We start from the raw sequence: 26,856 nt of genomic DNA, 5'->3' as shown, positions 1-26,856 counted from the left end.
AACTATAGTCAGTAGCATTTAGGTGTTCATTCTTCTGCTCTAACAATGGATGCACTGCAAATCAAGAATATGTGCCAGTCTCAACAGTGCCTCCCCGAGGGCAGTTCCTCTTGGATAGGCTTGTTCTTTGAACTAATCCTCATTTTTGGATATTGGATCCCGGGAGCACAACTTTGACAGGCATTCTCCTGGAAATCTCATTCACCTGTGCTGTCATGTGATCTGTGTCATCTGGTGATCACCAGAAAGGCCACGGAGATCCTCACATCTCCTTCTTTCTAACACAGGCTATTATATTACACCCTGGTGACGATTAATATTAGATGCTTACTTAACAGATCACTTTATATTCTAATAAGAACACTTCTGTAACTAATTGTTACTTTAGAATATTTCTGGGGGAGATTAAAAATTGGCTGCTAACCCCAGATAGGGAAGTAATGACAGATCAAACTTATGATAGCACTCAAGTCCAGCTTGGTGAACCAATGAGTTCCTTGGAGCTACAGGAATATAGGTGAGGGGTTACTTGCAGGAGCGTGGATGACTCAAAGGCAGTTGCTTTTCCAATAGCCTTCCCCAGCAGGACCAACAGTTCTGTGAAAGCCACCCCCCAGAGCTCTTTCAATTCTATAGGTTAGAAGGTTTTATCTTACCAGTCCTTATTGATTATATTATCTTGGCGGTCACTGGAGCCTTGTAAATCTGGTAAGTTTCAGGGACTTCCTGAGATTCTCAACCTTCCTAATCCTGTGGCCGTTTAATACAGTTCTTCATGTTGTGGTGACATCCAGCCTTAAAATTATTTCATTGCTACTTCATAACTGTAATTTTGCTCTCATGAACCATAATGTAAGTATCTGATATGCAGGTTATCTGATATATGACCCCCAAAGGGCTCACGACCCACAAGTTGAGAACCACTGCTTTAGACATTTCTAAGTATTAAGGAACTCTCCTGTAAGATAGAATCATAAGTAAAAGGTAATTGTTACACAGCTAAATAATGAGGAAGCTATGAGAAAAAAATGGTTTGAAAAACAGGATGTGAAAATAAGATTTTTCTATAGCCAGACATAAAATTGAAAGATGTTATAAAATTGATGGTATATACCCTGCTGGTTGTTAGGCTAATATGCTACAGGATTTGTAACATGTGTCTTATCACTATAGCCTGGCAAAATCCTGTGGCTCTTAATGCTACTGTTGTTGTTTTGTTTTTAAAGTATAAACCCAAATTTTTAAAGGCATGTGATTGGTGGGCCCTAATGAGTATTAAAAACTCTGAAACTGACGGTTAATTTTCTTCCTAGGGAGTCAACTGATTGATTATACAGTTGGGCTATGCTCTAGTAGGACAGGGGGGAAAGAAATACTTAATAATTTGTTCTTTTCTTTCTTCCAGTTTTGAATAGTTGCTCCTAAGTGTGGTGTTACCCATTTTTGTAAACAAAATGATTCTTATATCAAGATGCACAAAATCATAAGAAAAATGTATAGCCCTAATCACGTCCGTTATTAGCCTAAGTTCTTATCTTAGAGAGCCTGGTTAGCAGGGGAGGACGTGGGACATCCAGGTCTTTGTTACGTAACAGATATGACATGGAAGACAATTCTGAATTCTGACCAGCTCTCCTGAGCATTGCAGTTGGCACATTAAATTAGATAGACTTGGGGCCTGTTGGTTGTTTGACTTTGATGAGTAGAGATGCTCCCTTGATTGATTTTTAACAGGTAGGGATGTTCACTTGAAAACCTGATATTGCAATAATGGTATGTTCACTATTTAATTACTGTCCTGCATTTGTTTCTTCACGTTGGGAATTTTGTGTGTAGAGCAGGCTGAGGTAGCCCTGTCAGAGCCTTGAATGTAGAATTCACTGGGCTACTTAAGAAGTAGCAATAAACATGGACCTGAACATTGTTCCTGGACCAGAATCTCTGGATATCAATTTGAAAAATTAAATACAAACCTTTAAAAGACAGTCACCTTTTAGCAATTGTACTTTAAGCAGGTCCATTCTAGCTCCTTGATTTTAGATAAACATTTATTGACTTATTCACTCTTGTGTTTGGAAGTCATAAGTCAGCCTCATGCATCAACCTCAAATACCATCTACCTTGTTTCTCCCCCAACCCCCAACCCTGACAAGTTCTCTTACTGACCGGAGCCTCATTAAGTAGGCTGAGCTGGTCATTTAGCAAACTCCAAGGATCCAAGGGTCTCTGATTTTCCAAAGCTGGGATTATAAATGTATGCCACTACCACTAACTTCTGCACATAAGTTCTGGACATCACACTCGAGTCTCCATGTTTACACTAGAAACAGCTTACCGAATGAGCTATTTCCTGAGCCTCTAGATTAGTGATTCTCTACCTGTGGGCTGTGACCTCATTTGTGAGTTGCATATCAGCTATCCTACATATTAGCTTTTTATGTTCATATTATGAATTATAACAGTAGCAAAATTACAGTTATAAAGTACCAACAAAATGATTTTATGGGTGGGGGTCCCGACATGAGGAACTGTATTAAAGGGTCGAAGCATTAGGAAGGTTGAGAGAACCACTGCTCTCCATCAACGTGCTGTTACTGAGCAATGGAAAGGGTAGTGAAGGGATAGAGTAGTGCTGGCATCTGGATTACTCCAGAGGAAGTAGGATGGAAGGAAAGTAGAAATGACGTGTCTCCAACACTAATTTGCATCATCTGACCTTGTGAATGACAGAGGAAAACTCAGTGTTCTAAAAAGTCCATCTTGTCTAGTCAATGGGATCATGTCTCTCTTACTCCTATCTTTCTCAACTTACTGAAAACATATTAGTGCAAATGCTCAGGTGGACTAAGGCATGAAAGCTGCCATCCAGAAGGGCTGAGAGAGTCTGGCCTTGTAGTACTGACAGGTTTTGGTTAACTGAAGCCATGATGGCAGAGACATTGCTTTTACGTCTTCTCAGTCAGAAGCACCCCATTGCCTGCATGAGGTGGTGTTGAGAGTCTATACCAGAGCAGCCAGTCTTCCAGATAACTTTGATATTGAAATCTCAGGGGTATTATCAACATGGCGTGTATAGTACTTCTGAGATTATGAAATTGGACTCTTGATTTGAGTTCTAGTTCTGTCTGCAGTTGTCTAGCATTGACCAATACCCTTGCTGTGTCTGTGTTTTCTATCCAGGTCTTCGGATTGATGCAATGATGATGATGGTCCTAGGTGGTCTCACTGAAGACTGAATCAATTAATGCAAGTCAAGAATTTAGTGTCTGGCATGTACTCAGTGATCAGTACCTAGTGCTAGAATCAGTGTGAATTGGATAAAATCCTTTGTCAAGGAACAGTCGGCATTCGTGTGATTCCTGGTTTCTAATCATGTGTGAGATGAGCACCAGGAAGAGCTCACTACTTTTTGATGACCTATCTTTCCTCCGTTCCTTATGGAGTCATCCTTTGCATCCTGCTGTGTTGCTTTCCAAGTGGAAAATTCTGGATGATGCATACCACAGACTGGGGTCTTCTTGCAGTTCTAGACGCTGCGTGAAAGTGTGGTCAACTGGGACCTTTTCTTAAGGCCTCTGTCTTTGGCTTGCATATGGCCAACCTCTTCCCTTCCTTTCCTGAATGTATTTTCCTGGTGTCTATTCTGTGTTCTCATCTCACTAGACTAGTCAGATGCAACCAGGACCCACTAATTACTGCATTTTAAGGTTCATACTACCTTTGTGAAGGCATTCTCTTCAAGCGCAATCACCTTTGGGGATTAAGCCTTTACCATCTGGGATTAGGGGAAAAAATTCCATCCATAATGCCTGGCACTGCCTTCTCCTCTAGTATACACCCTGGAGTAGTCCCGAGCCCCTTAAGAGCAGACCATGTCTGGTTCTTTTACTACCAACCACTAGTAAGTGTCCATAAAAATCCACCAAGCATTTTTACTGTGTACCTGAATTCATTCCAGTCAACACTGCCTGAGGAAGTGTGAAAACTTCTACGAGTGACTCTAAATCTTGATCTCTGTCAAACAGCTCCAACCACTCCTTCTTTCCCATAACTCTCTTAGATATACCCCTACCTCACACTCCTCCCAACCTTGTATCTTCTTTCTCTCTCCATACATAAGTCCCACCAAGTCCAATTTGTGCCGCCCATATACTCGAAAGCAGTGCTCTCCACTTGGACCATTCAAAATGCATTATATGCATTAATTAATAAAATACTGTATTTAATTAAAAATAGCTCTTACCAAGCAAGGGCTTAGTTTAGAAAAGTTCTATTTGATGATGTTTACCAATGCAGAAATAGTACATTTCATAATGTACATGGAGACTTACTCTAGAATTGACAAAATATGTGCTTTGTAATGTGGACAGTTACATAGAAAGACTGTCCCTGTTTGGAGCTCTTTCCTAGAGGGCTGGTTCAATGGCTGACCCCCACACTGGGTGTGTTCTAAAGGACTCGTTTGTTCATCTTCTGACACATCTGCTTCTCCAGTCCCAAGCATTTACATCTTGCTTTCGTGGCTCAGTCCTCTGTCTTATTTCAATTTTCTTATATAGAGTTCTATGAGGAAAAGTGAGCCATGGTTCTGTACTGCTAACGATTTTTCATTACTCTCTGTGCAATTGTATGCTCGTTTTTAAAACACTCGAAGTGCTGGTTCAAACCTTTGCTATTTTCAAAATGCTAATGTACTCTATTGACTCGTAAGGAACATGCTCCAGGTTCCTGGCAGATCTCCAGCTAATATCCTTGGGGGGTGGAACACTGAGTGGCTTACTAATGAAGAAAAGGAAAGGCAGATAGGTTATTTCCAAACTGACAAATGAAGCAGCAAATTGCCAACCACCCTCCCTTTATCCGCTGGGACGAGGGGACCTACTTCCCACAGGAGGCAGTTCCATTTAATAACTCTATGTGAGATAAGGTTTGGCAACCTGGAGTTTGCAAACAGAGAGGGGAAAGCTGCAAAGCATTTCACAGTTGGTGAAGAGAAACCTGGGGGTCACGTGTCACTGAGTGGGGACCCAGCTTCCTGATCTTACGTTTCCTGGTCCTATTTTATCATCCTGTCCCCTTCCCAGGCTCTCTGACTTTCTCTGAGGAAGTTCTTGCTCCAGACGCTGGTGCTGGGTAGGTAGGTTGTAGAAACCTGGGGAGGTGAATTCTAGCTGGAGGAAGTTCTGAGATGAGATGATCCCAGATTCTCCTTTCCTCAGCTCTCTGGTTACTATAGTGTGACCAACTTTCTTGTCCCTCATGGAGCAGTGAATGCTCTGAAACTGGGAGCCAAAGTAATTCTTCCCCTTTTAAGTCATTCTGGCCAGGGGTCACACACTGTTGTCAGAGTTAACCAACATCAGAAGGAATCTGGAACTCATGCTCTTTGAGTGTCCCAGCAGCCTTTCTCTTTGTCCAACACAACGTGACATTGTCAGAGTCTCACATTGCTCCTGTGACCTTTTTCTCTCCCCACATACCTTCCTCTACCCCATGCCAACTGCTCTTCCTACAGCTGGAATTCAGGAAGACACCGCTTTTTCCACAGTCATCCAGTAACTGTTTGGGGCCCCTAATATGCGTTGTTACTGGTAGAACAGGAGGAAGGTAGCTTTAAAAGCTAAGGGTAACAGTTTTATCTCCTCTCTTGGGCTCTACTAAGAGAAGGCAGATGAGAACAGACAAGGGGAAGCCCCTAAGTACTCACAGTGTTTCCAGGGGCAACATGGCCACAGATAACATGGCCACAGATTAGAGGATGTGCTACAGACCAGGAACCACACAGATGCGTGGAGGGTGCCGCTTTAAATAAGGTGGTGTGTGTTAGCATTCTGTCTAAGCTCCGCCCCCACAGTTACCTGGCAACAGTCAGGTATGCCTGACACTATGAAAGGGGCTGCTTGCCCTTTGCTCTCCCTGCTCTTGCGCCCTCGTGCTGTCTCTTGCCCTTTTGTCCCTTCTCTCCCCCATTCCCCTCACCCCTTCTCTCCACATGCTCATGGCCCGCCTCTACTCCTCTACTTTTCTACTCCTCTCCTTCTCTACTCTTCTCTACTCTTTCTCTGCCCTACAACCCCCTTAACTCCCCTCCCATGCCCTGAATAAACTCTATTCTATACTATACCATCATGTAACTGGTCCCTCAGGGGGAAGGGATGCTTCAGCATGGACCCTTGGAAGAACCCCCTTTCCTCAGATCTCCATAGAACATAATCCCTCCTCTTCTTTATCTTTTATAAAACACAACATTGGTTCAGAAACCTGCAACATATCCTCTCTTTATCCTTTTATTAACACATCAGTGTGGGTGGCCTTCAAAACAGGAAATCATTTGAGTAAGGGCTAACAAGGTAAGGACCCCAACTGACTATGTGGAGGAGACAGACAACCAGAGAAAACACAGGGATGGTAAGAAAATGTGGTGCCCACTGGTCCAGGGAGGGGTGTGGAGTTGCGGAGAGGAAAGAACAATGAATTCTGAAATGTGAGGAACAGATGGTGTTGAGCTTAGTGAGGAGGGGAAAGGCTTTCACTGCCGCTGACAGGCGTTAACTCAGTGTTGAGAAGGGCAGCCCTGACTGGCATACTGAGAAAAGAGGAAGTGAGAAAGACTGATCTAGCAGCTACTGGGACCAGATGGAATTGAGTCTGGATGAGATCACCATGAAATACCCTTTTCAAACACCCAGGGATACATGAGGAAGATACACAAACTCTGGTATGGAATTATAGTGCTTTTGGTGACAGAAGCTGAGTGAACCCTTGTTAAGTCGTTATATTTCTGTGACCTAGGAGAGACCAGGAACGGAGGTCAGATGCAGGAGCTAGTGAGAGTCTTGTTTTTACTTTGCCAGGAGGGAGAAGACAGCAGTAACATGCAGTGGGAAAGGGGCTTGACTGAGTTCAGTCTCCCTGTGGCTCAGCAACAATGCATGTCCAGAGAACCATTTACCTATTAACAGGGCACCCATACCTGGAATATTGAGAATGATCTCAGAAGTTGGCTTAAGACTTATTTGTTTAAAGAAGCAGCAAACTATACATCCTAGTTTACTTCCTTAGAAATTTATCTGTGTAGTTCTGGTGTCTTGATGCCCAGTCTGTCATGTGCATCAACATCAGTTGATATCTTATTATGCGCTGATATGTGGTCTCTTTCTGTGACCTTTCCACAGGCTCTTGGGGAAATGATGCTTCATCTGGGCTTAAAAATGCACTGTCCACCCACATCTCTTGATCTACCTGTGCCTTCAAAAAAGTTATGTAGCTTTAAAATTGGGCAAAGTACCGAAGTGCTGGTAATGAGAGTTTCCTTTTTCCAGGAAACCTTCAGAGGAACAGTTGTTGATACACCGATACTGTCCTGGATGGCTCTCTCCTTGTTGTCATCTGAGGAGAGCTCTGTCACTTACTCTTGATACAGCAACATCAGAGCTGATGTCTCCAGATAAGAGAACTGACCATCCTAGGTGCCAGGTGAGGCTGGCCCTTAGCTCCAGATCAGTCACGTTATCTGTGTGCACTTTGATATGGTCCGCTCTAAGATTTTCACTCGATCACGATGAGTCCTTCGGCATGCAGACCCAAGATTTCTTCCCTGTTTCCTTTGTGAGGCTCATTCACTATTGGTGTTCCCTTTCCCACATCCTCTACCCTTACGGTGTTGTCCTCCATCCTTACGCGTTGAACTCCCCAAGTTGCAGACTTACACTTCCTTTCTCACTCGCTTCTCTCTGTTGTCCCTGGAATCCCTCCAGCTCTTCTTTCTCCTTCCCCCGTTTTCCACAGCTCATACGCCTGCACTCGGTCAGTCGTATTGTTTCATACTCGTGGTTGTTTGTTTGGCTGGTTTGGACTTAATGGCTTGTCATAGAGGCCTGCAGGGTGATGCAGTTTTTCTAATGAGATTTCTTCTTCTCTGCTTAAACGACTTTTAGTATATTTGTATAGATTCTCTTCATGTTCCTCTCAGTGTGATTTAGTATTGAGCACTTGCAGTTCCTGAACCGGGGCTTTGGAGGAGGACCCGAATGTGACAAGGGCTGGGTTATGTGAAGAATTTATGTGCCTGGCTTAAGCAAACTGCCCTTTAACCTATATTTTTATTTTTATGACAAATTCCTTGATCTACATTGACTATTGTCTACTAGACTACGTCTCATCTAAACAGAGCATGTGAAGGGTTAGTGGAATTCACTAGTATCAGTCAGGGAGTGGTTATTTGTCTTGAATTGAGTAAATAGGACAAAATTACATAATGATTTCAATAGACATAAGTTTTTGTCAATTTCTAATGATCCTGGGACTGCAGGATGATGGACTTTTTATCCTTCCAGCCCAAGGGCTAAATAAACCCCTCTTCTTCTTAGTATCCAGATCCAGGTATTTTGTCACTGCCATAGAAACTGGACTAATGTCTAGGTATCGCTTCCATTCCAAGCACTGACTGCGACGGTGCAAGCGTAGGAGCATAAGGGAGCGTTAGCAAGCCATAATCACACCGAAGAAAGAAGCCGGAAGCCAGATGTTAGTCAGGAGATTACACTAGAATCCATTTATATACTTCTCTTATTTGCATTCCACAGCACTCTGGGATTTTTACGTTTAAAGCATTTGCTTCATGTAAGTATTATATATAACATTTATAGTAAATTGATTCATATTGAGTTGTTTGCTTTGATGGAAAAAAATGAGGGCAATTCCATATCTTGACTACAGAATTTACTCTGCTCCTTCAATAAAAAGGGGGCAAGGGATCCCCAAAACATGCATTGTCAGTGATGGGGTAAGAGCAGTAGCTGACTGTCAGCAGCTCCCCCAGACCTGCCTGCTTGCATGGCTTTTAGACTTCAGCAGTCGTATTCTGTGCCCTTGCAAGGCTCACATTTATTTGTCCTCTTCCACCTACCTCAAAAATGCCTAAACACGCACAGAGAGGCATTGTTCACAGCTCTTTCAATGACAAGAAACAGAAATCCCAGCTCACATGAACTCAAGAAAAAGGGGAAAGTGTTGGATCAAATATTTATGAATGGTTGATATCAACTGTGGGCTTAAACTTGCCTAATCAAGATGTTCAAACTAGATTCAGAAATGTTGAATTTGTTTCTTCAGTATCCTGAGTTCACGTCTGTCTTCAGCTTGTTGAACAATTGTGAAATGAAAATTAAGTGGATTGCTCAACTGTAAATAGACCATCCCAAGTCTACTTCTATAAGCAGGCAAGTCCATTAGGTGACAGAAAGCCACCTTAAATGTTAGGCTGAAGCTGGGGGAAAGGGAGGGTCTCCTTACTACCTCCAACAATACAAATAGCTCTATTAAGACTATACAAAACTATAAGTCAACACCTAAACTCAACCCTCTGGTCTTTGGTGTGTAGGTAACTGTGCACTGATCAACATTAGTTCAAGACAGTGCCAGTGTGTGGGTTTATGTGCATGCAAACGTGTGTGTGTGTGTGTGTGTGTGTGTGTGTGTGTGTGTGTGTGTGTGTGTGTGTGTGTGGTGTGTGTGTGTGGTGTGTGTGTGTGTGTGTGTGTGTGTGTGTGTGTGTGTGTCTATATACATTGTTTGAAAAGGAGGGAGAGAGGGTTGTTTAAGTCATACGCTGGTCTTTTTCTATAAATCAGCATTAAAAGTTATATTGCCAGAACAAATAGGCCAATACTCTCAGTGCTGACCACAGCAATTTTTATTTCTCACAGAGGCTGAAGGGCAGTGTGGGTCCTGCCTGCCATGGCCTCTCAGGCTTCATCATGAGTCAGAAATGTCACCAAGGCAGGGAAAACAGAATGCTGGCTTGCATTTATATTTTATGTTCTGGACAGGAGGGGACATCTCATTGGCCAGAATTTGCCACCTCTCTGTCCAAAAGCAAGGGAATGAGCAAGTCGAATGGCTGATATCTGTGTGTCACAGAGCAGCAGCAGCTTATGCATCAGAAAGGATGAGTGTCGTCATTCTTCACAGACCCACTGAGGTGTCCTACTTGGCTTGCCGTTCTGAAGGTGCTATTCCTCTTAAAACGTTGGATCTCTCCTCGCCCAACCAGTTTTACATCATCACCCAGTGGTACTCCAGGACTGCTTGGGAGTCAAGAGAAAGATAACTTGACAGAAGTCACAGCCAAGTGACTTTGGACTTTATGTCAGTTTCTATGGCATTTCAGTAAGTTACTCCAAAAATGATGTCACAAAAACAATAGCCCTGTGTCATCCCTGTGTTTAGATCAGGCACATGGAAAGACCACCAGGCAAGCCTTGATTTTGGCAGCTCACAAGTCAGTGTTGCAGAGAAGTGGAATGGTCATCCGAGACACGAATGAAGCTGAGTGAAGGGTGGTTTAACCACACTGCATGTAACCAATTAAAACTGACTGCTGGCTGACATACTATGATGGGAACCAGAACAGAACAGTTCCCAAAGACCAAAGGAATGCAGAAATGCTTTTATGATCTAGCCTTGCAAGTTGCATGTAGTGTTACCATTGGAGAGTGGTTCAGATTACACAAAGCCATACTTCAGTATAGCAAGGACTTAGGCAAGAATTTGAATGCCAGGAAGCAGATATTGAAGGACATATTGGAGGGCTGCTATCACACATCAACCCCTAGCTATCTTCTGGTAGGAGTCTCTTAGTGCTGAAAGACGTTACATAGGTGTGCTAGTTGAAATAATACTCTTAGAAATGGGGGCTCTACATCTTCCAACTTATGTACCTCTGGGTATGCAATGTCATAATATTGAGCTGTGTAGGATCTTTAAGAGGTCATTGGGCCACCATTGAAGTAGGTAAGACCTCTGAGGACTGGATTAGCTACCCTGAGCTGAGGTTGCTGTATAGCAAGATTACTCCTACCCAGACTTTTAGCATCTTTCCGAGCACCCACTTCTCCTTCCCCTCTTCTATTATGCTGTAAAGTAGCAAGAGACCTTCACTAGAGGTCGGGAAGACTCTAGAAACATGCTCATAATCCTTCCTGACTTCAGATGTAAGCCAAAATATACCTCTTCCTTCACAAATCACTCACCAGGCATACTAATACAGAAACCGGAAGTAGATAAGGGTCCAAATCTGCAAACAGTTATCAAGGTAAGGCAAGCACCAGCATTCACTCATCAGATTCCTTAGTCTCCATCTAACTACCAAACAAAAGGGATGCAAATGTTCTCGAATTAAACTTCACACATCGAAGTATCTAACAGCGTTTCATCATAACGGTGGAAATTCATATAGGGTACTTTTTTGTTCTCTTCCGTGCTGAACTCTAGTTCTTGCCTACGGAACTTGTACTACATCATAGAGTTCTCAGCAAGTTAATAGTGTATTCCTTTAGTGAAGGCAAATTTAATATGTTTCCCAGGTACCCCCTGAGACGGTCTGGGGCTTGTATCACTAATACAGTCTTTTCTACGGCAAATCTTTGTCTTTACATGAGTCTCAATTTGACAGTCTTTTTCAACTTGTGGGGCATATCACAAATGTTATCTTTTCCACAGGGAAGCCTTTCATATTCTATGAAACAAAGTTTCTACAGGGGAGTCTTTTTATCTACAATGGCACCATGATGGCTTAGTTAAACTGTTCCAGATGTTAGCCACAGAATAAAGAAAGGAGAGGCTGCCCCAGCAGACTGCCGCCACAGAGATTGTCTTGACTGAGTAACTAAATGCATTGATTACAGTCCCACTGATACTCAGTTAACCTTAAAAGTGTTCCAGTCACTTGTAGCCTCATAATAAGGGTAATTTAGAAGAATATATATTTCTGTCCACCGTGTAAGCTCAGAAGCAAGGATTCATTTTTGATGACAACCTTTCTGGGGAGAGCCACACTCTAGCTCACTTTGTAGGTAACTCCCCAGAGTTAGAGCCACAGAGGAGTTTTGGAATTGCGGCTCCTCAAAAGAGTCACCTGCCACCTTGTATTCCGAAAGAAGAGATTGAAGCAAGGCTTTGTATTACTGTAATGAATGAAAACATTTATATTCTGTCTGCAACCAAATATAAGACTAAAGCTTCAATGCAGTGTTAAGTGTTGCTGTGTAGAAAATATATTGGAGCCTTTTAAATTTGCCTCACATACTTCTGTAGTCAAGAAGGTCATACATAATCATGGGAAAGACAAATACAGTTTAGGAAGCAAATAATATTCTTGTCTACAAGTTACTCATGCCTTAGATATTTCAGATGTTCACTGAAATTTTTAAGTGCTTCCTTCAAGATATGCCTAGATAGGAGTCAAATTCATTATTATCTGTTTTCTAACAGAAAAGTCATGATATTTATTATGTTCCTGGGGTCAAAACATTATTTTAACTAAAAAAAAAACCTTAAAATATACATTAAAAATATTCTATCTGACATTTGTGTTTGCAGTCTCCATGCTATTTTCCTGAATACTGCTACTTAATTTCAGAAATTCTTTTTTAATATAGTGTAGAATAGAGTTTATTCAGTGCACAGGGAGGAGTGTTGGGAGGGTAGAAGAGACAGAGAACAGCAGAGAGAGTAGAGGAGTAGAGGAGGAGGGGCTGGCCACGAGCACATGGAGGAGCGTTGGGAAGGAATGGGGAGAGAGGAGGGAAGGGGCCAGAGGACAGAGCAGGATCTAGAAGGCAAGAGCGAGAGAGCAAGAGCTTAGAAATTCTAATACTGTCTGGAATCTAACTTAAAACATTTCAGATAAATGGGGGCTAATGTTATCATGGAGGGCTAAATAGCATTGGGTATGTCAAGTTTGTCACTGTTGTTTCTGTATTTATATTTCTGAAATGTTATGAACTTAACCTGACACCTAAAAGGTTTCTGGTCTCCTACAGTTCACCTAGTGTTGCCTAACACCACAAGTGTTTAGTTTATCTCAAGTGGAAGTAGTGATTCTTCCAGAAGAGCCAGCTTGAGTGAAAGAGGATTATTGTGAAACATTAAGTTAATGCAAAAGCAAGTGGGATTTTTTTTTAATCACATGACATTTAAATCATTATAAGGAAGCTCAGACACCTCTCTCTTAGTCAAAATAGTAGCCATCACAATCAACACACACTTGCCAGCAAGAAATAAATCTGTTTATGTTGTTGGTGTAAAAACACAACTCTCATCTCATAGGATACCAGAGATACTTTATTTTGGAGCTAAATATGAGTCCTTATATTAGGGAGCATAGGCTTAGGTTACCCCAAATTCTAGGATCTAACATGAAGGCAGTGTCACAAAGTTTCAGTACTGAGAAAACAAAGTCACGTGTCAGACACTTTCCAAGCATATGGGTGGTAATATCAGAGAGTGGGGGTTCAGCAAAGCATAGAAATTTGAGCTTTGGGCCACAGATGCTGTTCAGTGACATTCTAAGCTTTGGGGTTGATACAAGTCAGTGGCCAACTAAGCTAACACATTACAGAAGGTTTCTATCTGTTCGTCACAGGATATGAGGGCCAACACAGGGATGGGAATGAAATGGCTATTTAGAGGAGCAGAGACAACCCAAGATGGATTATATTTAGGCTCTGGACCAGCAACATTCCAACTTCTCCCCATCTCTACAGTTCTAGCCATTCAATCAGCCTTTGCAGACACAGTTTACTTCAGGGATTTGCCAGGCAAATGAGAGGATAATAATATGACCTTCAATATTCAACACTTTTGGAATGCACTTTTGCATTGTGCTGGATGTGGAAACATTTTCCTTACAAAACTTTGTGATGCTTGAATTTTTAGTCGGTTGATGAGTGGTCAGGTGACTGTTGTAGATGAGGCAAAGCTTTGTAGCCTGATCAAAAAGTTTTGATCAGCTTTGGAAGCACTCTGGGTTGTAGAGTGATGTCATGAAGCAGAATTGCCCCTTTTTGTTGATCAGTGCTGACTGTGGGTGTTGTAATTTTTGGTTGTTTTTATTTTATTTTTTTAGAATTATTTATTTTCATGTATATAAATACACTGTGGCTGTCCTCAGACACACCAGAAGAGGGCATCAGATCTCATTACAGAGGGTGTGAGCTACCATGTGGGTGCTGGGATTTGAACTCAGGACCTCTGGAAGAGCAGTCAGTGCTTTTAACCACTGAGCCATCTCTCCAGCCCCAGTTGTTTTTATTTTTATGAGCACATTTCTCATACTTAATGATTTCACCAGGATTCAGACATCCATAGCTTATCAAACCCACAGCAGACACCAAATGGTAATGGAGATCTCTTGGTGCAAGTTTGGTATTCGGAAGGGCTTTGGAGCTTCTTTTTTTTTTAATTTTTTTTATTTTTATTTTTTATTTTTTATTAACTTGAGTATTTCTTATATACATTTCAAGTGTTATTCCCTTTCCCGGTTTCCGGGCAAACATCCCCCTCCCCCCTCCCCTTCCTTATGGGTCTCCCCCTCCCAACCCTCCCCCCATTGCCGCCCTCCCCCCATAGTCTAGTTCACTGGGGGTTCAGTCTTAGCAGGACCCAGGGCTTCCCCTTCCACTGGTGCTCTTACTAGGATATTCATTGCTACCTATGGGGTCAGAGTCCAGGGTCAGTCCATGTATAGACTTTAGGTAGTGGCTTAGTCTCTGGAAGCTCTGGTTGCTTGACATTGTTGTACTTTTGGGGTCTCGAGCCCCTTCAAGCTCTTCCAGTTCTTTCTCTGATTCCTTCAATGGGGGACCTATTCTCAGTTCAGTGGTTTGCTGCTGGCATTCGCCTCTGTATTTGCTGTATTCTGGCTGTGTCTCTCAGGAGCGATCTACATCCGGCTCCTGTCGGTCTGCACTTCTTTGCTTCATCCATCTTGTCCAATTGGGTGGCTGTATATGTATGGGCCACCTGTGGGGCAGGCTCTGAATGGGTTTTCCTTCAGTCTCTGTTTTAATCTTTGCCTCTCCCTTCGGCTTTGGAGCTTCTTGACCCCACCCCTGGGTTAGATATCACAGACTGCAGTCCACTGATCCAGAAACAGCTCCTTACTGTAGAGCGCAATGACAGAGAGGACTGCAGTTCCAAATGAACTCAAAGAACTACCTCAGTTCTTAGGACTTAGAGTAAGCTCAGCAGTAAGTCTGGATCAATTGTGATCTTCACCTTCAAAGCCAAACATCCATTAGTATATTTAACTCTCTTAAAACAGGTATTTTTCAGGAATCTTTGCAGATAATAGCAAAATGTACTTTTGACCTCCTTAACTTTGGCAATGGGAGACCGTCTATACACTGCCGACAGTCATCTTTCAGACATTAAGTGTGGCATCCGTGTAGCGCTAGGCACCACGCCATCCCAAAACCTTAGAAATAGTGACCTTATTCATCTGAGGACACATCTACCAATGTGGAGCGACTCATCCCTCTGCTTTGCCAGCCTTGATGGTGTGTCAGGTTTCTTGGAAATACAGCATAATTTTCTAACCAACAGCACAGTGTCCTTTAGTGGAGCAAGAGCATGTGTCTACTGGGCTGAACTGCAGAGAAAGAAGAACATTAGCTCGTCTAATTCGTTTACTCAGAGCTATGATGGTATGAGGAGTGACAGAGTCAAGAGAAGAAGCAGAGCTGCAGTGTGCTCTGTGTATCCAGGTAGAGCGCTTGGCAACCAGAAGTAGAGAGATGTGGAGGCGAGCATTAGGTGTGGGGAGTAGAGAATGTGTCTCTGGAGTGCCCCCCTAGCACAGATCATCCAGGTCCACTCGAAATGGAGACTTCTGTTATTACAACTACATACCCAAGGCTGGCTGGTCCCCATGCACAGGAGATGATAGTGGAAACCCACACTCCCTCTAGAGAAGCCTTGCGGGGGTGTTCTTATAGGAGCTTCACAAAGACAGTGGTGAAAACCACCATTTATAGCTGTGGCCCTTTAACACAGTTCCTCATGTTGTGCTGTAAACATTTTTTAAAAGAATCATTTATTTTTATGTATATGTGTGCACTGTAGCTGTCTTCAGACACCCCAGAAAAGGGCATCAGATCCCATTAAAGATGGTTGTGAGCCACCATGTGGTTGCTGGGGATTAAACTCAGAATCTCTGGAAGAGCAGTCAGTGCTCTTAATCACTGAGCCATCTCTCCAGCCCTGTACACTTATTTTGTTGCTGCTTCATAAGTGTAATTTTGCTACCGTTATGAGTTGTCGTATAAATAACTGATATGCAGGATAGCTGATGTGACCCCTGTGAAGGGGTCATTCAACCCCCAAAAGGTAGAGACCCACAGGTTGAGAACTGATGTAGAGGTTAGGGAGAGTGCCCAGGAGTTGCTCATCTTGGACGGTATGTCTGTTGTTTTATTTCTCCTCCAGCAGTTGATTTTGGTCTCAGTTTCTACAGAGTTAAGTGTTTTGACATTCTATTTTTATTATCTAGACTATCTCATTATCTAGACTATTTTATTATCTATTATAAGAACAATATTACATTTTGTTTGTTAGAATTGTTTAACAAATAGTCAAATTGCATTAAACCTTGGGGTATGATCCTGTATCAGGCATTTCCAGAAAATGCCTGAAGCTTTGGAAGAGTGGCTGTAAATGAATCTTTATACATGCTGACATGTGTTTGTAATCCCAGTTCTGGGGATTCAGGCAGGGGAATCAATAGTTCAACTATACGCCTAGGCTATATAGACGCTCTCTTTCTCAAATATAAATAAACAAACTAATTGTAAAGTTGTAGAAAACAATTTTAATATTTTAAGTATCTGCCACAGTATACAATAGATACCAAGTAATACGGATTGAAAGAAATCATAAATCAGCTTTTACAACAGATAAAAAGAAGGCAGATGATTGTGTGTAGGTTAACAAGTGTGCCATAATTTAACGTTTTTAAATTATGATTTCATACTTCATGATATGTCACTTCCAGACAGACACTGAAGAACAAGTCTTCATAAATGGAGGATTGCAGGGCAATTCTCTGGAGAAAACAGCTTAAGGAAGACAGTAGTCACCTGTTTATCCCTAACTCATGTGGTCTGAGTTCTACTTAGGGATTCTCTTTTTTACTTAGCTGTCCTTTCAGCATATGGGATCCCAAATTCCCCTTGGTCAGACCAGTCTTGTGCACATCATGCCCACTGAGGCAGACCCCTTCTGTATAACATGAAAACACTGTAAACTGACTTAGAAAAGCGGGACATAAGGAAGGAAGGGGAAGGCTGACTGGCTCTGAGCTGAGTGGTTTACTTTGTATTTACTGAAATATTTGCTAAAAAATGGAAATAATTTTATTGATTTACCTATATTAATTTTAATTGTCTCTGTTTAGATTTTATTTTACATTCCTTGGAAGCATCTATAGATATTACCCTACAAGTCTTGCTAGATGTTCTGCTATATTTTCCTAGACATGTTGAAGAAATAGGGCTGTTACTAAAGGCTTTTGGAAAGTAGACATGTGGGAGACTGTATTAGCTTCAGGGAAAGCTGTGCTTCCCTTCAAGGGACGCTGACCTTGGGCAGTAGGTTTGCCTTTCAGTATTTTTAAGTCTGGGCCTTCCCTTCTGGGACACAGCTGTAAGTGACTAACTCTTGTACCACTGATGCCATACAGTGAAGCCAAGGCTCTCTGAAGTGTCTAGCATGCTCCCCTCAGCCTGCTAGAGGGACTCACAGCAAGGCACTCTTCAACTTCTTTCAGCTCAGGCATAAGATGCCGGTGCTCTTAGGGACTGTGTATGGGCATATGAAATGGTGTGTGTGTGTGTGTGTGTGTGTGTGTGTGCGCGCGCGCGTGTGTGTGTTGGGGGTGGTATAAGACACCTTGGTACATTACCTTGGTTTCTTTCTTATAAATTCAAACAGATCTTACCATTATTTTCCAGGATCTCCCAACACAAATGCTTATTCGTCTTTTTCACAACAAAATTAGAGTTGTTGTATAAACTCAAGAAGTATCACTGAGGAAGGTGGTATCTATTGCTCATGTCCTTTGATCCCAGTACGTGAGAGGAAAAAAACTGGAGGATTCTGTTGATTTTGAGGCTGGCCTGGGTAACAGAGTAATTCCTTGTCTCACCGTTACCCCTGCTCACCACACACAGAATAGAGACATACCACAAAAGGAAAATGAAGCGTGCCTTTATTCAGAGTGATAACCTGTGCCATAAAGTATCGCAAGGCTCTCCATAAACCCTCGATAGGAAATTCCACTTACAATGGTGAATCCGCTCAGTCCTCCACAGCACGGAATTCTCCACTGTTTGATTCTTTTGGCTTTTTCTTTTCCATATCTTTCCTTTATGCCTGTGTTGTGTGCATGTCTATAACATGTACACTGGTAAAATAATACTTGCTTTTCTGAAAGTAATAGAGAAACTCATCTGTCCTGGGAGCTGTGCTTACACTGACGCTGTAGTTAACGTACACTTCTCATTATCCATACAGTTTGAAGTTTCCACCACCCAGAGAAGTCATGCTTTACCTTCGGAAACTATTGAGTATAGTGTTATCATATTCATGTTTTGTATAGCTATTTGAGGTTGATTTTATCTAGTATGTTTCTGAATATTTGCTAAAAAAATTCTCAAAAAGGCTTAATTTTTAAAACAAGCAAAAATGTTGTAGATTTTGATTGGACATTTAGTAGAATCAACCGATCTTTTTATCCCATCTGTCTGAATCATTTTCTCTGTGTGTGTTTGTTTCTGCCTCTCCTCTCCCTCTCCCTCTTTCTCTTTCTCTCTCTGAGTGTGTCTGTGTCTCTGGTCTCTGTCTCTCTTGCACACTCTGCTCTCTCTTACTTGCACATTCACACATTTCACACATACACATATACAAAGGTGGGTGCTGGAGAGGGAACTGGACTAGACATGAATGGTTAGGACAGCCTCATGAGGTTCAGCCTTAGGGTTTTACTGTTTGAACAGACACCATGACCAATTCAAGTCTTATAAAGCACAACATTTGTGGCTGGCTTACAGGTCCAGAGGTTCAGTCCATTATCATCAAGGTGGGAACATGGCAGCATCCAGGCAGGCATGGTGCAGGAGGAGCTGAGAGTTCTACATCGTCATCTGAAGGCTGCTAGGAGAAGACTGGCTTCCAGGCAGCTAGGATGAAGGTCTTAAAGCCCAAGCCTACAGTGACACACCTACTCCAGCAGGACCACACTTACTCCAACAGGGCCACACCTTCTAATAGGGCCACTCCCTGGGCTAATCATATACAAATCGTGACAGGTACCTTGACCAAATGTAGGACATTTGAGAGAGGAGTCAAAAAGAGGAAGAAGATTGGGTTCTCATAACTACTGGTGAGATGTCTGATGTTGTTGTTTATAGTGGGAACACAACATATAATTAGGTAAAAAATATTTCTGTAATATTTAGTTCTAGACAAAGAACAACTGTGGCATTAACAAACACCAGGAGTGTAATGGTTAATTTATTAGTTTAGAAATAGACAACTAGATGTTTATACAAAACTGTTATCTTCACAGACATAATTTTCGGCATTGAAGGAAATCTATTTGACAGATTAACGCTGTCGTTTGTAGGAAAGGATCTTCTCAACGTCATAACGACAAGCGTCCATCCCCAGCAAGGCAAGAGCACTCATTTATATTTGGTTTGATGGATAAAATCTGAAGTTACCTTTTTGAGAAAATTGAATTCGGAGCTGAGTTTTTCAGAGATAGAAATATGAGTGAAGTTCAGGTTTGTTTGTGAAAGATTAAAAATAGTTTCCCCTCGTTCGGGAAGGGAGACACTATTTGATTCTTCTAGAGAATTTCTTGAAGGGCAAGAAGCAGGGGGAGTCCAGGAAAGAGGCCAGGCTGAACATCTCCTCCCTCTCCGTGAGGTCGGCAGGAAGTTCAGTAATGAGTGTGCGAGGCTGCTGCCTGGTGTCAGCCTTGAGAAGATGAGAAGGGGAGGGGGCAGCGCCTGCTGCAGTGGCGGGCACACTACACTTCTCAAAAGCCACACCATTGCATTTGATGTTTGCGCTAAGCTCCATCTAACACATGTGGTCCGCTTCCAGATAGCAGTGCTCACCACAGAGGTGGTAAATGTGGCAGCATCTAACCCTGTACGTCTCTCTTAACAACTTTGTAATCATTGTTATAAGAAAAGAAACTTCTAAGTAAATAAGAACATCACACATATATAGAAGAAATAAATATTTATATGTCCCTATATACGCACGTCATACATATACATGTGACATATATGCATATAGGATATATGATTGTGTGTCGTGGTATTATATGTGATGCACCTCACACACATACATACTTAGTAAGATGCTGGTGATGAGGAAAAGGCCTCTATGAAGGGTGTTTGGGTTCTGCTTATGTATGATCCTTTTCCTCTTAATCATTGCCGTCTGCTGTAAGTTTCCACTGTTACCTAGGACTTCTTATCCTCTAAAGAAAGCAAAGCATACATGGGTTCTAGACAACACTGTGTTTCTGTCATCTCCATGAAGTGCCCAGCTTTTGCCAATAGCAATTAAAACTGAGTTTCTTAAGAGAGGTCAGCAGTAACTCAGATTTCCCTTCCTCTGTATTCCACAAACATCTCTGACATTTTCAGATATTTCCCGGGATCATTGATGTGGGTAAGATAAAAGAGTTAAGCCCCTCTGTAAAGGGAGAATGTCCTATACTTAACTATGGCACAAACATGGCAATAATAATAATAATAATAATAATAATAATAATAATAATAATAGAGAGAGGGAGAGTGTTTCAAGGGGGAGGCAGGACATCAGATTTACTGGAAACGTAATTACAGGCAGCTGTAAGGTGGTGTTAGGGACTGAACTCAGGTTAGGAGCCTTGAACGTGCTCCTAACCACAGAGTCTTCGCTCCAGCCCTTGATAACCTGTTCTTTAAAGAATTTTATGGTCGTAGCATTTAAAGGACAACTTCTCCACAGCAGAAACCTGATAAATGGAAAGCGTCTTTTGTTCCGCAGGTGGGATTTAAGTTACTGTAATTATAATTGGTGTGTAAGTGGATGCAATTATATTCCCGGTAACTTCGCTCGGCGGTGCTGTGAATTGCTTTCTAAAAGTATCACTCGGAGAGGGGAGAGTATAAGGTAATAGACGGCTTCAAGTCAGCCTCTAAAATGGAGATTGTGTGGAGAAAATTAGGATATAGAATAAAGTATGATGTTTGCCCCTATTACTAAGGAGTAAGGGGCCAACTGAAAAAGGATGGGAGAGAGGAAAGCGCCAGGTAAAAGAGCAGAAAAGATGGTGCTCAGCCTCTTTCCAAAGGAGAGGGGTGCAGCCAGCCAGGCAGGATCAAGGAGAACTGGGGCAGGGGTCCAGGATGCAGGTGCTTTTCGCAAGTGGGGAGACCACCCTCTGGGGGATGGAGGACAGGAAGAACCATTCACATGTTGCTCATGTGGGCAGGCCCCACTCCACGGCAGGCATCCCATGCAGCCTGTGTGGGAATCATCGCTGCTGTGCTCTCCAGTCTTACTGCTGCAGCTAGCAGGAAAGGAGTGTCTGGGGGTGTCCCCAAAGACGGGCTCTTAGCTGATGATCTGATTTCTTCATTCGACCAATATCTTTATCCATGATGCCCCATTCCTGGAAGGACAGGGCTCTATCACTTTACTGGGAAAACCATTCTGCCAGGTGGGTTCCTCCAGCAACAGAGAGAACTGGAAGAAGTCGATTTCTCAGGATCACTAAAATAACAGAATAGAATTCAGCTCTAATTCTACCACACCACTTGCCTCTTCTGTGGTATATGCAAACATGATGTGGAAACATTATCTACAGCAAAAGAAAAATCTCCACTTGGGAGCAGGGAACTGGGTAGTAAGTCTCGACAGGCCTTTGATGCCGTAAAGAGCCAGTGTCTTTGCACATGTCATAGCCTTACTGTTGGTGGAATACTTTACCTGTCACAGTCATGCATCCGCATCCACCCTCCTCCCACTCCCCTCTGACTCTGTCATTCCACTCCATTATACTCTCCTCAAGTCCCATCATCTCGGCTGAGGTGACCAGAGTTCACCCTTGTTGCGGAATGAAACTCCAGTGTGAACCATGTAGCACATTTTCTTCACCCATTCCTCCTTTCATGGCCGGCCCGTATCATGGTTTTGAATAGTGACGTCGTAAACACAGATGCATAGATGTCTCTCTGTACACTGATGTAATTTTCTTTGTAAACATATCCAAAATTATGTCATCTGGGTCAAATGGCTCTATCTTCAGACATTTGGGAGCCTCTGTGGCTCCCCTTTGCATTCCTCACGTGGCTAACAACAGTGAACATTTCTAATAATTGTGCCACTCGTTTATTTTTTCAGCTGAGGGGCCTCCCCAAATGTCTGGTGTCGAGGATGCTTGGCTGTTCACACTTGCACATTCACCCACGAAGCTGAGCATTCCTGACACGTTTCCCAGCATTTAAGAATGTTTTTTTGGGGGGGGGGGGCTGGAGAGATAGCTCAGCGGTTAAGAGCACTGACTGCTCCTCCAGAGGTCCTGAGTTCAAATCCCAGCAACCACATGGTGGCTCACAACCATCTGTAATGAAATCTGATGCCCTCTTCTGGTGTGTCTGAAGTCAGTGACAGTGTACTTATATATAATAAATAATCTTTAAAAAAATAAAGAATCTTTTGTGGGACAGCAGTTATTCTAGCCGGAGTAAGAACACAGCTCACTGTGGTTCCGATCTGCCATCCTCAGGTGGCCAATGAGGCCACCCAGTTTTAAATGCGATTGCTAGTCATTGTTATTTTTCTTTTTGAATCCTTTAAATGCACTAGATATCACCTGCCTTCAGAGGAGTATTTACTAAGCATTTCCTTCATCCTGTGGGCTGTCTCCTCTTTCTGTTGACAGTTTCCTGAGCTTTTCAGCCTAATGTAATTCCATTAGCCAGTTGGTGCTTTTGTTTGCCTGATTTGATGGGCTCCTAGCAAGGAAATCCTTGCCTGTGCCCTGTGGTTCCTTCTAAGAGTTTCTGCTCCTCGTCTGCCTTTGGTCCACTTGAGTTGGTTTCTGTATAGGGCGAGCCACAGCCATCAAAGTCCAGCCTTCCACTGTGGGTGTCCAGCTTCGGGCATCGAGCATGGGTTCTGGCACTTTGTTGAGAATTGGCTGGAGATGACTTTATTTGTAGGATCTCTGTGTTGGTCTCTGTGTCTGTTTTTTACTCAAACATGTGAGGACTTGGCTATTGTGTCTCTGTCTGTGTTTTGAAGTTGGTAACTCTGACACCTCCCACACCGAGCTTGTTCAGGATGGCTCTGTTGCTGGGGCTCTAGTACTCTGCTGCGTGTGTTTCAGGAGTGTGTACTTCTCTGAAGAGCATCCTGGGAAGCTTGCTGGGGTTGTCACTGAGTCGGTATCACTTTGTCAGCGCGAACACTGAAGAATTATGAGCTGTCCCTTGGGTGTGGGAGACCTTTCCAGGCTCCCGCGTCTTCTCTAGTTTGTTTCTTTCAGTGTAGCAGCCTTTCACCCCTGGGTGAGCAGTAGTCTGCTTGACATATTTATGCCTCAGGGTTTTCTCCAGAAATAGGTTAGAGTAATGAACCTCAAAGAGTAGAACGGAACAGAGGAAGTAAAGGCAGAGAGACCGTTTGGCCTATTGTGGTATCCACAGAGGCAACTGACAAAGAGGCTGGCTAATTGTGTCCAATCAGAAAGCGGTGCCCGCATGGTTGGTACTCACCACTTTGATGTCATAGACTCTGGTACTGGAGAGAAAACAGGAAAGAGAAAAGGAAGAGATCTTCATTCTAACGGCAGGATGGAGGGTTAGAGGCAGCTGTGTCTCATCAGCCTTGTACACAGCCAGAGTGCTGACCAGGAAGACAGGCAAAGGTGCTCTGAGTCTCTAGGATTTACCGTTTACTCCTCGGTCAGCATTGCTACAAATGTCTATGTTCCCATCCCTAAATAGATGTTTGCCTTTCTCTACTGTTGCACCGATACTCACATATTCGGAATCAGCTCCTATAAACGGATGGCATGTCACACGATAATGCAATCATTATACTTTATTCTGAAAGTATTTGCCTTAATAAACCACACGAGCATTTAATTCACTATTTACTACACAAAACGCCCAATTTCGTATTCTACTAGATGAAATATTAAAATTGAGGGCACTCCGTGAAGTGCAGAGCATGGCAACGTAATTTGAAGAAGATGCTGCCTTCCGGTGCAGTGTACCGCTGGCTACCTTGCCCTCAGTTGTCTCGAGATACTGAACTGTTTTGACAGCTGTATGCACAAGTGAGTTCTGCAGGGCTCTTTTAAAATTAAAGCTCCCAGTCTCTGGGCTTCCGCAATTTGGAACAACAAGTTCACTTCAGAATTAAACTCTCCTGCCCAGGCATGCTAATCTGATTTTTTTTTCCTGAAATAAAAGTAGGCACCATATTAGGGTAGTAAATTGAGTCCAAACCCTCCATTTCCTTTGCACACACAAATGCAATGTCTTGAAATCCATTATCTACTCACACCATAGACTGTGGCAGTCACAACAGGAGGATAAGCGTGACTTTCCCTCTGTGGAGCCCGGTAAGGATGAGTCAGCGAAGCTCTTCAGGGGACCTTCATCTTCACAAGGCCCCAGTGGGTAGCCAGTGCAAGGGCACTCAGGGCCAGAGTCCAGGCACTGCAGGATACAGTGGGATGGTTTTGGAATGAGTTAAGGGATTTAGCCTGGCCCAAAGTAGAAGACTGACTTAGGGATGTGAAGTTAAGAATCCTGTTATGTTAGTATTTATTTAGCTTTGAGAGGAGAAACCTTCCTGGATACCTTCTAATCTCTCGAAACTCTCTCTCTCACCTTCTCATCTACTCAGCATACAGAAAGTGGAGGTTGCAATTGGTGGAGCAGAAGGACACTTCCCACCGGTAGATCCAGGCTGAGAAGCCCCATTCACAATCTCCAGGAACTGTGTATGGCATTTATGAGCCACGCCATGGTCAAACCTTTGTGAATGGTAGCAGCCAGCTTTCCTCAGAGCCCGTCTAACTAATGGCACTCAAACGCAGGATTTAAAAACACCATGTGTTCTGGCAAAGCTTAGACCAAATACAGTTACCGACATGTAAAACTCTAGGATAGATGAGGAAAAGATCTATGTAGCTTAAAATCTGTAAGCTGCGAAGAGGCAATAAGAAAGCACACAGCTATGTGTCTTTCAAATTATTTAAATGCACATCTCGACCAGGCGTTTCCAGATGTGCTTCCTTCTGTAACCCTAATATTGACTTACTTTCCTGTTCCTCAATGTTGGCTTCATGTGGCCCCAGGCAGACTACCAGGTAGTGACTCTCCATTCAAGCCTCATTTGTGGTGTTTTTTGAAGAACCACGGACATCTTGCTAAAGGCTTCTCCAGATAGAAGCTGTGGAGAAATCTTAGACCCTTGTAGACCTGAGGTTTCTTATATAAGCAACTGAGGCAACCTTTCATCTCTGTATTCAACTTCTCCTCACAACCCACTTCGCCATCGTCCAGTTCTAGAGTGAGGCCGCTGGAATGAAGGTTCTCTACACCTCCTTTAACCCTGGCTCTTGACCGTGACAACCCTCACCAGCCTTATTGTCCTATGGGAATGTGGTTAATTACAGTAGAAGAATTCCTCAGTAATCTTGCCCTAAAAATAAGCCACGTCAATGGAGTGGGAGGTGGTTCTCCACCTTGCTGCTTGTTCTTGGTACTAACAAACCTCTCTGGACCTGCAGGCTTTTAGCCTGTAGGGATCCACCGCACTGCAGACATATGAAGTTTCCCATCTACCGATTCTTCACTCACTTGAACATGGTTTCCTGTTTTATAATTGTTTTGCCACCTTCCCTGATGATCTTGTATAAGACTAAGGCTCTAGGACCTCCAGAGACAAAGTCTGCCTTAGCAACTCAAATGGGCAATCACTTAAAATAGAATGTGAGCTTGTGTCTGTTTGCTTTCTTCTCTCCAAACTGCTGCATCTTGGATCCTGTGTCTTTTCTGTAAAGAATGAAGTCTGAAAAAGAAAGGCAGCTAAGGAGAAAGGCAGCTAAGGATGGGCTGTCTGCCTCTCTCTCCCTCTCCCCTTCCCCCTTCCCCCTCCCCCTCTCCTACCTCTTCTCTCTCTCTCCTCCTCCCCCTCCCCTTCTCCCCCCTCCCGTCCCCTCCTCCTCCTCTCCCTCCCTTGCCCTCCTTCTCCCCCCCTTCTCTCCTGCCTTTGTGCATCCTGAGTATGTGTCCTGAGAGCTGCTCGCCTGACATGGCCAGATGTGTAGAGAGGTAGGAAAGTGAATAAATCCTATCAAGATGGTAGGCAATCACTGACTTCTGTTCAGGAGAGACTGGGGTCTTTTAATTTTATCAAAAAATTTCCAAACACATAATGGCCTTTCCCTTCCACCATCTTACCCAAGAACTAACCATCTGTAATTAGAAATTATGCATCTACTTAAGCTTTATAGTGTGGTGTATTAATATTTGGAAAATGCCAACCCCCAAGAGCTACATTAACTTCTCACCATACTAAGCTTTGGAACCTCCAGTCTGGTTATCTCTTCCTCATCCTCCTTCCCTCCCAAACCCCAGCATGGCCCTCACCAGCATGATAAACCAGAGGGCTGAGCACACCTGCTGTGATGCTGATAGCTCTTTCAGTGTTTCCTAAAAGCAATTAGATACCATTTTTTTCCTTGGTCACAGCATGGGGCAGCAGTAACAGTTTGGATGCTGGCCCTGTGCCTTGATGTGTAACTTCAAGAATTCTACTTAATATGTCTCCTTAGAGTCTATGAATGTGCTCTAGCAAAGAGCCTGACCTACACTCTGAGAAATTCTGCCTGTTTCCTGGAGAGCCATGACAGGGTCCTCACAATGATAAGCTGATTTTATAGAGATACTAGGGGATCTGCTGTGGCCCGGATGGCTGGACATTCAGTCC

At 43.1% G+C, this 26,856-nt stretch overlaps 1 protein-coding gene and 1 long non-coding RNA gene across 6 annotated transcripts in view; one reads left to right on the top strand and one right to left on the bottom strand.

Annotated features, from left to right (window-relative positions):
* The window catches only part of LOC148006970 (uncharacterized), a 38,506-nt gene extending 32,684 nt beyond the window's left edge, over positions 1-5,822 (bottom strand). The window contains exon 1 of the long non-coding RNA XR_015649443.1: positions 5,708-5,822. This is a non-coding gene — a long non-coding RNA (uncharacterized LOC148006970). The remainder of the gene's footprint in view (positions 1-5,707) is intronic.
* Prkn (parkin RBR E3 ubiquitin protein ligase) overlaps positions 1-26,856 on the top strand; it is a 1,215,323-nt gene that overhangs the window by 255,781 nt on the left and 932,686 nt on the right.

This window comes from Rattus norvegicus, chromosome 1 (genome assembly GCF_021556685.1).
Source record: "Rattus norvegicus strain SHRSP/BbbUtx chromosome 1, alternate assembly SHRSP_T2T, whole genome shotgun sequence".
In the NCBI taxonomy this organism is placed as follows: domain Eukaryota; kingdom Metazoa; phylum Chordata; class Mammalia; order Rodentia; family Muridae; genus Rattus; species Rattus norvegicus.
Note: the sequence above shows the minus strand (reverse complement) of the source record. Positions and strands in the feature narration are given on the sequence as shown.